The sequence below is a fragment of the Octopus sinensis genome, unplaced genomic scaffold, assembly GCF_006345805.1.
Source record: "Octopus sinensis unplaced genomic scaffold, ASM634580v1 Contig01638, whole genome shotgun sequence".
Lineage (NCBI taxonomy): Eukaryota > Metazoa > Mollusca > Cephalopoda > Octopoda > Octopodidae > Octopus > Octopus sinensis.
Window position 1 is genome coordinate 173,955 of NW_021824954.1, and position 13,546 is coordinate 187,500.

The window sequence follows — 13,546 nt, forward strand, 5'->3', positions numbered from 1 at the left end:
GCTTTGATCAGCCCGAGGCTATATATATATATATATATATATATATATATGTATGTATGTATGTATGTATGTATGTATGTATATATATATATATATGTATGTATGTATGTATGTATGTATGTATGTATGTATGTATGTATGTATGTATGTATATATATATACATACATATAGACATACACACACACACACACGCACATATATGTACACATTATTTTCTCCCCTTGTTTCTTTCTGTGTTCCTTTCTGTAGAAGTGTGTCTTTTGTTTTTTTTTTGTGAATTCTCCCTATATATACATATACACCGCTATATATATATATATATATATATATATATATATATATATATATATATATATATATATATATATATATATATATATAGAACAAAAACGCAATAGAGAATGTTGAAACATTCGAACAGATAGATGATACAAAGGTGGACGAGAGAATATATATACATATATAGACATATATACATATACATATATAAATAGAAAAATTGATATTTCTAAATCTCTCAACGAGAGATATTCAGTAACAGTACTCTAGAGTAAAAATTATTTGCCAACATAATGTGGTTGTCCTGGTTAGGGGGAATGTTACTATTATTTAGCTGGAGATGATGATTCCTGGGGCTAAATAACAATAACATTCATCCTAAGACTGCCACATTGTTGGTAATAATGTTTACTATACAAACATACATATACATATATACATGTACACATATATACCGTGTTTTAATGGGAGTTTCTTATACATGGATGATAATATAATCCCTTACAAAACCTTTTTTCCAATTTTAAGCCCTCAAAATTAGGTGACTCCTTGTACATGAGGGTCTCTTATACATGTTAAAATACGGTACACAGACACACATATATATATATAACCAATCAACTATATTTAGCATCCCTCCACCTCACTTCTATTAACCCGCCAATCCCACCATTTCATTAAAATCTGGCTTTGGATTTAGTCTAGATATTTAATGATGCGATTTAAATAGGGATGGACTACATATATGAGTTAAAGCTGGTTTTAGAATAAATCGCAGTAATGGTGATATTAGTGCATGTGTGTGTGTGTGCGTGGGCTATAGTACGATATATATGAAATTAACAGTAGTGATGACGTTGCTTTGGTTGGAAGAGGGAGGAGGCAGTGGTAGCAGTAGTTGCAATGCATCTGCTTATAGTCGTATTTTGTGTCCTTCAAGATTCAATCAATACTGCTTACGTATTTATGTTGAGCATTGCTCTATGCCATATTAAGAAGCTCCCATTATCCACTGTGCGTATGTGTGTGTGTGTGGCAATCCTTCGGATATGCTGTATCACTTGTTTATGTATGCATGCATATTTCTGTGTATAAGTGTGTGTATGTATACATACAAAAATATACAAACATGAAAAATATAAACATAGGTGATTCAGATGAAAAAAATAATTACAGAAATAAACATTTTTTTTTACGGAAAATACCGAAAAATAGTTTCAGCCTTGATACATCACTTCCAAAGGACACCATATATATATATATATACATACATACATATATAATATATATCTGTAAATTAATATGTGATAATTATTCAATAGCCAAGATAAAACTCTGAGTTTCGGATGCCGAAGTGGAAATCCACAACACCATCTCTTCGGTTATCTGGCCATCTGAAAAAACGCTATCCTTTTACATGGCCAGATAACCGAAGATATGGTGTTGTGGATTTCCACTTCGGCATCCGAAACTCAGAGTTTTATCTTGGCTATTGAATAATTATCACATATTAATTTACAGATAAATTTCCTCTATTTACATAATATTGAGGTCTCTTTCTTTCTTTTGTTATCTTACCGTTTTTACCAATATATAATATATATATATACATACATACATATACATGTATATTCATGTTGCCAGTTTAGCCAATAATATCATGCACCATATGTTTGGTGTTCACTTGCTTCTGCGTTATTTTATACTAATTGTGTTTCGGCCAGAGATTTTTCGTCACATTTCTGTTACCTCATCAGTGGTCCTTTGCTTTCTTCCTTCTTTTTTTGTGTGTCTCTCGTTACTAATTATCTGTCATTTTGCATTCCTATTGACAATAGGAATAGGAAATGGCAGATCATTACTAAGGATAGACACACAAAAAAGAAGGAAGACAGCAAAGGACCACTGATGAGGTAACAGAAATGTGACGAAAGAACTCTGGCCGAAATACAATTAGTATAAAATAAAGCAGAAGCAAGTGAACACCAAACATATGGTGCATGATATTATTGGCTAAACTGGCAACATGACCGTCCATAAGTACAACAATATCAGTGGCAACACATGAAATCACATCAACAATTTTGCAAAACAAATATATATATATATATAAATAAATGTGTATATATATATGTATATAATATATATATATTTATAAATATAGGTATATCTATCTATATATATATTGCTGAGTCATTATCACAAGTAGAAGTTTCAGGTGTAATAGCAAGGATTAAAATCAAAGGGCCTTAGAGTCAACCTAGCTAAAACCAAAGTCCATAACAAGTAGGAAGGCAGACAAACCACAAATCCCTTCAGGTAGATGGCCCTGCTCGATCTGTAGAAAAGGTGTAGGTAGAAACTCTATAAGATGTACCCAGTGTAAGCTATGGACACATATGTGTAGCAATATCAAAGGAAGGCTAACTGGGAAGATAGTTTTTGTATGTCGCAGATGCTTAGGAGCAATAAACACTGAAAATGTGCAGAAAACAACTTCTGCCACATTCCAGGGAGAAAAACTAGAAGTAGTTGATAGCTTCCATTACATAGGTGACCAAGTCAGTAACGGAGGTGGGTGCGCTGAAAGTGTAGCTGCTAGAATAAGAATAGCCTAGGCAAAGTTCAGAGAGCTCCTACCTCTGCTTGTGCCAAGTGACCTCTCACTCAGGGTAAAAGGTAGACTGTGTGATGCATGCGTATGAACAGCCATGCTACATGGCAGTGAAACATGGGCCGTGACTGCTGAGGACATGTGTAAGCTTGCAAGGAACGAAGCCAGTATGCTCTGCTGGATGTGCAATGTCAGCTTGCATACTCGACAGAGTGTAAGTGCCTTGAGAGAAAAGTTGGACCTAAGAAGCATCAGATGTGGTGTGAATGGATGAGGATAGCTGTGTGAAAAAGTGTCACACTCTAGCAGTTGAGGGAACCTGTGGAAGAGGTAGACCCAGGAAGACCTGGGATGAGGTGGTGAAGCATGACCATCGAACATTAGGCCTCACCGAGGCAATGACGAAGTGACTGAGACGTTTGGAAATACGCTGTGCTTGAGAAGACCCGGTAAGCCAAGTGAGACCATAAACCTGTAGCCTATGCCAATGGTGTAATCAGCCCACTTATGCATGCCTTTCCTTCATTGGACACTAAACTCTGCTTGTGAAGACCTGTTGAGGTAAGTGAAATCGAAATCAAATTCTATGACAGCACCGCATGACTCGCATCCGTGCTAGTGGAGCGCTAAGAGCACCATACGAGCATGATTGTTGCCAGGGCCACTGACTGGCTCCAGTGCAGGTGGCACATAAAAAGCACCATTCGAGCGTGGCCGTTGCCAGTACTGCCTGACTGGTCCTCATGCCTGTGGTACGTAAAAGCACCCACTACACTCTCGGAGTGGTTGGCATTAGGAAGGGCATACAGCTGTAGAAACTCTGCCAGATCAGAATGGAGACTGGTTCAGCCATCTGGCTCGCCAGTCCTCAAACGTCCAACCCATGCCAGCATTGAAAGTGGACGTTAAACGATGATGATGATGATGATATATTTATAAATATAGGTACATCTATCTATTTATACACACACACATATATATATATATATATATATACATATACGCATACACACACAAAAATTATATACATTGCAGATATACGCAAATATCTTACTCTCTCTCTTTGTGTATGAATTTTGAAAACTTGGTATTGCTAAATATTTCATGTGTAAAACTTTTGATTCAACCTTTGCTGTTTGTATGGAATATTCCAAATTAATTCCAACCAAAAGCAGATACATATGTAGCTACTGAGAATATGCAACATTTAACATAATTTATGCAGAATAGATTTTGTACCAGAAGTTAGCTTGTACAATTAAATAGATGACGTCATATTGATTTAGCTGTTCTGTGCAGCGTTTGCATTCCCACTGCTGATATCCATCTTAGATCGTCAGGAAAAGCACCGTCGTCATCTGGAATTATTCCCTATAATATGTTTGATGAAATCTAATGTACGGGATCGTCTAAAGATGTGCATCTAAGCTTAAGTCATTTTACTTTGTCAACACAGCATATATTGTTGTGAGCCTTGTATCGAAATATAATAATGTGAGCATGGTTGATAAAGTCAACCTGGATTCAGTTCGCAACCCAGAGTTTATCTCATCCATTACAAGAAATATTAAAATCGTGGGAACTCCAATAAACTAAAGCTCTAGTTTCTAATAGCTGAATCTGTTAGAGTTTCTGCAGTAAAGAAGAGAGGTAGGAACTCTGTACAGTGCACAAAATTTAAACAACAGGTGCATAAGAGATGTGGTGCGATCACAAACATGTATATAACACGTACACAAAAGAATACCCATGAAATAAACTGACCCCAAATGCATGGAAAGTTCTCTAGGAATAGTTGACAGCTTTTATTACTTTTATGATCAAATTTGTAGAGGAGGTGGGTGTTTTGAATGTGTCGTAAGCAGAGTAAGAAGTTTGAACGTGTATCGAGAGCTATTACTCATGCTGGTAACGAAGAGTTTCTTTTGAAATGATGTATGATACTGACGTATCAAGTGCATTGGAACGAAATGAAGTAAGCATCTTCCGATGGCTGTGTAATATTAGTATGCATGAACGGTGGAGAATAAGTGAACTGAAAGAACTTGGTATACGAAGCGTCAGATACAGCGTGGAAAATGTAGGATGAGTTTTGAAGGTGGATAAAGAAAAGAGGAAAATCGAAGAAAATAAGGGAAGAGTTGAAAGCTGATGTATGACTGTACATATGTATGGATGCATGCATGCGTGCGCATAGGCACGCGTGCTATACACGTACCGTATTCTAAAGACTGCGCATTTTCTGCTGTCATTTGCAATTTGATTTATAATTTACAGTGGGAGTATGTCATCTGATTGGAATAACAGCGAATGGAAAAATACTGAGAATGTATTGATATTGGTTTTCTTTCCTCCTCCTTCTTTCCTCTCCCATCCTGCTGCCTTATGCTATCAGCACTGCCACTGTCCAAGGCGACTTATTAACAAAGAACTGGTAGCTAACGTGGCGTACTTGTATTATTTATACAACATTGAATAGCTGAAATCATTTTAATGATTTATTTTGAACATTACTAATTAATACACTTTCGTGGAAAGAAAAGATAAATAGATGCTACTTAATCTCATTTTTATTCTTTTCTAAAATCTGATTTATTATTGTGCCTAATGAATAAATAACAGAAACGGCGACTGCTCACGAGATACCGCTATATATATATATATATATATACACACACACACACAAACATGTTACACACTACACACACACATTATACACATACACACACCACACACATATATACACATACACACACACACACACATATATACACATACACACACACCACATATATACACATACACACACATATATATATATTATATATATATAATAATATATATATATATAAAATATATATATATATATAAAATATATATATATATATATATATATAAAATATATATATATATTAATATATATATATAATATAAAATATATATATATATATATATATATATATATATATATATATATATATTATATATATATATACACACACACACATACATACATATATATATACATACATATACATATATAAATGAAAAATACACATTAAGAACAGGACATCACCAACCAGTGAAAAATACGTAAACGCACAACGAGAAGAACGGGACAAAATTCCAAAAGAAGTCTAACCCCTCCTCAGCTGTCGACTGAGATATTACTTCCTGTTGCGTGCTTTTAACAAGCCAGGAAAACTTCATAAGGCAGCAACATCCAGAAAATTTTAAAATATAAAATTTGCGGAAGGTTAGGTCTTCGATCGAACAAACGACACCAGAGTGGTCATACGGAAGTAAATAATTGACGAAGACATACATTTAGGGCCGTTAGGCCAAGACGAATTGTAATGGGTAACGCTTGGAAGAAATTTTGAAAGGATATAAAATAAATAAATATATATATGGAAAAACAAAACAATAGATTGAACAATTATAAATTCAATTCAATTTAAATATTTTACACAAACAAATGACACTTCATACATTATAACTGTTTCTGCTTCATTAATAAAACGAAGTTTTTCAAGAACAATCAGATCTGTTTAAATATATAATGATGCTTCATCAGATTAACATGCCTTCTTAACTATTTGACGAAAAATATTCATAATTTCTAAATCTTTACAAAGACGCTATATGAACAAGCTCAATCATAAGTAAATAATCTAACTGAAATTTTGTAAATTCATAACTTTACAAAATTTCAGCTTGCCCGTGAAATTAACGTGCAAGTAAATGGTTGAGCACTCCACAGACACGTGTACCCTTAACGTAGATCTCAGGGAGATTCAGCGTGAGTGTGTGACAAGGCTGGCCCTTTGAAATACAGGTACTACTCGTTTTTGCCAGAGCTGTATATATGTATGTATTAGTGTGTCTGTGTTTGTCCCCCCCCTCCCACCATCGTTTGACAACTGATGTTAGTACGTTTACGTCTCCGAAACTTAGCGGTTCGGCAAAAGAAACCGATAGAATAAATATTAGGCTTACAAAGAATTAAGTCCTGTGGTCGATTTGTTCGACTGAAGGCGGTACTCCAGCATGGCCACAGTCAAAACGACTGAAACAAGTATAAGAATAAAAGAACATATATATACAGGTGCGATCGAAGGGAGGATATAAGGTCAGAAGGGAATACAATTCCAGGAGAATAGGGCGTAATAACATTATTTAGAAAGGCGCACGTGCCCCTCAGGCTCCCCCTCCCCTGGGTCACACATATATAACAAATCAGGAATTTGGAAACCGTTTTGGTATTATTTATTCACCATTATCATTACATGTGTTTAATAGGAATTACAAAGTTTTACAGTAGTATTTTAAGGGTCCATGAATAAATTTTGCTCTTAGATGTATTTATTGCAAGAAACAGCTAGGTTTTCTTTCTTTGACCACTGAAACGTGTTCTCTCAGAGAATACTACCACAAACCTATAAAAATGAACGTGTGAAAAACAAAATAGGAATTTTGAAAGAAGCATCGATAAAACTAGATTTTACACATAAAATAGCTATGGGGATTCACCAGAATAAAATAGTAATTAAAGAGTCCACAGGTAAAGATGGTTGAAAACTACTGACCCAGAGTCTTTAAAAGAGCCCGACAGAACCGAGATTAAACCTGACTACGAAGTGTTAATGCCCTCTCCCATCTATCATGTTCAGGCCTTCAGGCACATGCTACTATCAGGCCAATTCACTTTGTGAAAATGTTCGTACTACGTAGTAAAAAAAATTTCCATCCTCATAACTGTCATTGCAGTGTTATTTTACTTGAGTCAGTTAACGCTAATGATATATTGCTAAGGTGACTGCCATAACAACTTTATTTTAATGTGTGGGTTGTCTGATTTTAGATACCGTACACAGTATTAGATGTATTTACCTTCTGATGTCCTCTCCAAAAACCTTACGAAAGACATTATTTTGTAGTTAAATGTGTATACACAACGTTACGTAAACACCGATTAACGGCAAACGTTACACAGATTAACTTGATATTTTTAACTCGACGCAAACATACTACGCTCGCGCGCACACGTTTATGTATGTATGTATGTATGTATGTATGTATATACTTCTATATTGGGTCATCCCATAAATTCTTTTTTTCTTTTTTAAAAATTAAGATAAACAGAGTTCTTTTTTAATCTAAAATATACTCTCCTTCATTTTCTACAATGCTCTTCTAAAATTCACTTGTTCGTGACAAAAAATACTCCTCCAGTACTGTTCTGACCTACACAATTCATATTTCTTCTACACAATTCATATTTCTTCTACACAATTCATATTTCTTCTACACAATTCATATTTCTTCCATCCAAATGATTTTTGAAGACTGCGGAAATAAATGATAATCAGATGGGGTAATGTCTGGCGAATATGGTGTGTGGGGCATCGTTTCCCATTCAAGCTGCTCCAGCCTTTGGAATGTCATCTTCGCTGTATGTGGCTGAGCATTATCCTGATGGAAGGGCACCTTTCGTCTTGAAACCAATTAGATGACTTTTCCGATGGCACGCAGGTGTCGATGAATGGTTGAATGACCAAAATCCAAGCTTCTCTGCTAGTTTCTCAACAGTTACGATGGGATTTTGTTCCACCAGGGTTTGCAGGACGTCCTCGTCGAGCTCTACAGGTCTTCCAGGACGAGGCTCGTCTTCTAGGCTGTAGTTTGCGGCTCGGAATTTCTTGAACCACCGTTGACACTGGCTTACGCTTATTATCCGATCCTCATATATTGCATTAATATTCCTCGCACTTTCAGTTACGTTGTTGTCTTTATTGAACTCATAAAGCAAAATATGCCGAATATGATCCTTTGTCACTTCCATTATAGCTTTGAAAAATAACTGTTAAAATCGAACTGCACTCTTTAAAACCTGCACTAAGAATATGGACAAGGTAAAATTACTACCTGCTTTTTAGCAAGTTGATGCAGGTAGTTAATCCCGTTCCTTCCGACTTTTAGTTCATGCAACCGAAATTTGAAATATAACGCTCTCCTAGGAAGCGTAAGACCATAAAGGTTTTCAACATACAGGATACTCCATTACAATTTTTTAGCAAAATTTTTATCAAAACTAGAGAATAAAAGAATTACAATGCTTACTGCTATTATTGAAGCTGAATGAACTTAGGGAGAAAATACTTAAAGCCTACTATAATTTTGAGTGGCAGAAGAAAATAATGATGGGGGGAGGGTCAAGAAAGAGTAGTGGTGGTATAGCTACATTCATCTTTATCCTTCTCACAATCAAAAGATCCGATGCAGCAAGTATTCTACATCCCCTCAGAATTAGAGACCATTGAGAATTGACAGTTAAGTTCTTGCTGCTGGTGATAAATTAATTAACGTCAGACTCTTCCCTCTCAGAAGATGCATGATAACCAGAAGAGGAAGGGCAGGGTGACTTAAGCTATATTATGATTCTCAATTAACGCAACTATACTTATACATACATACATATATATATATATATATATATATATATATATATATATATATATATATATATATAATATATATATATATATATATAACGGGAAGCTTTATGAAAATAAACAAAAGACGAAGGCAGGTGGAATACAAAAAATTATATATATATATATATATATATATATATATATAAACGGAAAGTTTACGAAAATAAACAAAAGACGAAGGCAGGTGGTGTACAAACAAACAAATGTATTAGTATAGCGCTCAGGAATAGAAAAAATTTCTTTTACGTTTCGAGCCTACGCTCTTCTACAGAAAGATACACAAAAAAACAATGAGAAAAAAATGTGTGTTGTAGCTAACGATCTATCATATATATTATATATATATATATATATATCATATATATATATATATATATATATATATATATATATATATAATATATATATATATATATATTATATATATATAATATATATATATACATATATATATACATATATATATACATATATAAAGTATACATATATATATATACATCACATTATATATACATACATATATATATATATATGTATATATATTATATATATATATTATATATAGTTACACCGGAGTAAACACATAAATGTGAAACAAGGTGGAAAAAAAGAGTACTCAAATACCAGTGGTAGAGTAATATACTTTAATAAAGTATATTATATATATATATATATATATATATATATATATATACTCTTTTACTTGTTTCAGTCATTTGACTGCGGCCATGCTGGAGCACCGCCTTTAGTCGAGCAAATCGACCCCGGGACTTATTCTTTGTAAGCCCAGTACTTATTCTATCGGTCTCTTTTGCCGAACCGCTAAGTGACGGGGACGTAAACACACCAGCATCGGGGACAAACACAGACACACACACTTATATATATATATACATATATACGACAGGCTTCTTTCAGTTTCCGTCTACCAAATCCACTCACAAGGCATTGGTCAGCCCGGGGCTATAGCAGAAGACATTTGCCCAAGATGCCACGCAGTGGGACTGAACCCGGAACCATGTGGTTGGTTAGCAAGCTACTTACCACACAGCCACTCCTGCGCCTATATATATATATATATATATATATATATATATATATATATATATATATATATATATATATATATATATATATATATATATATTATATATATATATATATATATATATATATATATATATATAAAAATAAAGGGTGGCGTCATTCGAAGGCTAAAACAATGCGAACGCATTGTGACCAGCGATGTGTAGCAACATCTGATGGTCTGGTCGGTCATGTGATCATGTGTGTGATATATATATATATCAATTGACAATCTGATAATTTACTTATGTTACATAAATAATTATAAAAACCACCATAAAAGGCCAACAAATTGTTTCGACATATTGCATTTTAATCTGCACATTCACGGGTATTGAAATATAATAAAATGTAATATATATAATTTTAACGTCCACTTTCCATGCCTGGTTTAATGAGGACCGAGTTTAATGAGGTAGATTTTTTTATGGCTGGATATCCTTCCTGCCGTCAACCTTTATTTGTTTGGTTCCATATTACGTAAAAAAGTTTCTGAGTCTGTATTCCACAGCTCGTAGCTTTGCCGAATTCTTTCTCTACTCCCAGTATATTAATCTTAAAACTTTTAAGCAATAAAAATATGACAGCATTAAATTACTTTATAATTTCTTACGGGAGATTACTACAGACTGAAAAACCTTACCAGTAAAGCATAGTCTAACTACGACTTATGAGATGTAGGTTTTTTTCTCTCGAATGAATACTCAATGATATAACTTAAATTCGCTGTAGAGGTCTAATAATAGTGGAACTTGTCAAGAATTTCCACTGTACTACAACAAAAAACCATGTGCACATGCCCTATAACATACTATATTTAATTAATTAAAATAACGCGGGGTGTTCTTCCTAGCTTCTTTTGACTGGGGTTGTAGTTTCCTTAACGACTGTTCTCATTACGATGGGAGTAATTTTAATTAATTATAATTCGTTGGCTTGCTACATTAATTATGCTTGCCCCTACTTGGCAATTAAATTTTCAGGCAGCCTGCATCACTGGATAATTTTCCCCCCACTCTCTCCCTCTGTGTAAGCGGGCGCTTGTATGTGCCATATAATAACAATTACCGCACATCTATTAGAATACGACATGTATAACAGCGACCATCATTTTATTCATTACTACAACTACAACCAAACTATTCATATACCACCACCACCTCGTTGATAATAACGCAATTTGCATTACGAACATCACCCTCCCCTACCCAACACCATGGTAATATGAAAAGGACACTGGTAAACCATATTACATAATACTAGAACATTTGAAAGACATTTGGTTGATAGCAAAAAGCATTGCTTCTTTACTGTTAAGTCTTGAAAGGTCAGCGAAAACTGCGTTCATATCTTCTCTTCCATCATCAATGTCGTCGTCACCACCACCACCACCACCACTATCATCATCCGCATCATATGTTAGCTCTACGATGCGGTTTCAATTTTCAGTGAGTTAAATTACAATATCTGAAATCCGATCACATATTTCACACCATAACATTGTATAACGGGCATGATCCGTAATAAAAGTTGGATCGAATCGGTTTGCATTATTTTTTTGTGTAGAATACAAACTGCTCAACTAAAAGAAGGAAAAAGGGCATTACTGCATCTATACCAAAGAATTGTTAACCCCAGGTCAGCAAAGATTTAACCAGATCTACAATGAAGGGTGTTCCAGCCGTGATCATCCTGTATAAAATTCAGATATAGCATGTCTAGGAGCACGAGTGATTTAAGGAAGATTTGGTTGATATTTCTGGTAGCTTGAGCGATAATAAAAAAATTATCTTGTTAGTTCGTCAGTCGATAAGTTATTATCACGTAATATGTTCAGAATTAACAGACGATTACAAAGGCCCACATCCACCCTGACTCATGTTCATTTCGTAACTGAGTAACAAGTGCGACTTATTTAGTTTGGCATTAGTGCCTTGGATCTAAAACAAGATTTATGCTATTGAAAGCCAGGCAAAAGAACATCTGTGAATTGCACAATGGCGCAGTAGCATTCTTACTCATTGTGTTACGTGTTGCAACGTTGTACTTGAACTGATATGATTTGGAATATTTAGTCAACGTATCTAGCTTGCTTCACCGACACCTGATCGATAATAGCAGCTTATTGAGTACTTTTGTGACTGTAAAATGTGTGTGTATGTACAAGTATATATATATATATATATATATATATATATATATATATATATATATATATATATATATACGCATTGCGTCGAACCAGGGGCAGCTGATGAAGGGGAATATTCCTTGTATTCTGTACTCTGTTTTTTCGTTGTTAAAAAAGTCCGTTTCCTTGTTTGTTTTTGTTTTCGTTTCTCGTTGTTCTACGTTTATTTGTGGTGTTCTGTACTCATATATATATATACATATAGATGTAGGTATGTACATATATGTATGTATGTATGTATGCATATGTTTTATTTATTAAATTGTTATATATATATATATATATATATATACACATGTGTGTATGTGTATTTCAGACAAATTACACAGAGTTTTTTCAGGGAAAAAACGCCCACCTTCTTCCAGCTGTTGTTGGTGGTAGTGTGTGTGTATTGAAAGGAGAGAAAGAGAGCGAAAATGGTCAGATATTGCTTGGTATTTCCTAAATATAACTGAAAAGCTTAAGACCATGGCATTTCATAACAAAATCTTCTGTTACATCACATGCATGCACGCACACGCACACTTTAAATTTATCTAATTACTTGTTCGCAAAATCTTGCTCAAACACGCATACATACACACACGTAGCATCCGAGAAAAGAAAATTAGTGGAGAGATAATGTTAGAGGTAGATATTTAATAAGAGTGATTGAAGGGAGGTCGAGATACATTAAATTTGTTAAAATGTCGTTGGTAAGATGAAGAGAAACACAAGTTAGGGAGAAATCAGTAACATTCAGAACAAACATTTTCTGGCCTAACCTTTAAATATTATTTTAGTTTAACAGAAACGATCTCTTGTTTTGCTGCGGTGTATGATGTATGTGGTATTTAATTATCTTCCAAGATATCCTTGCATATATATAATGACACACC

At 34.3% G+C, this 13,546-nt stretch overlaps 1 protein-coding gene across 1 annotated transcript in view; it reads right to left on the reverse strand.

Moving 5' to 3' along the window:
- LOC115227081 (sodium- and chloride-dependent glycine transporter 1) overlaps window positions 1–13,546 on the reverse strand; it is a 58,957-nt gene that overhangs the window by 35,035 nt on the left and 10,376 nt on the right. The window lies entirely within an intron of this gene.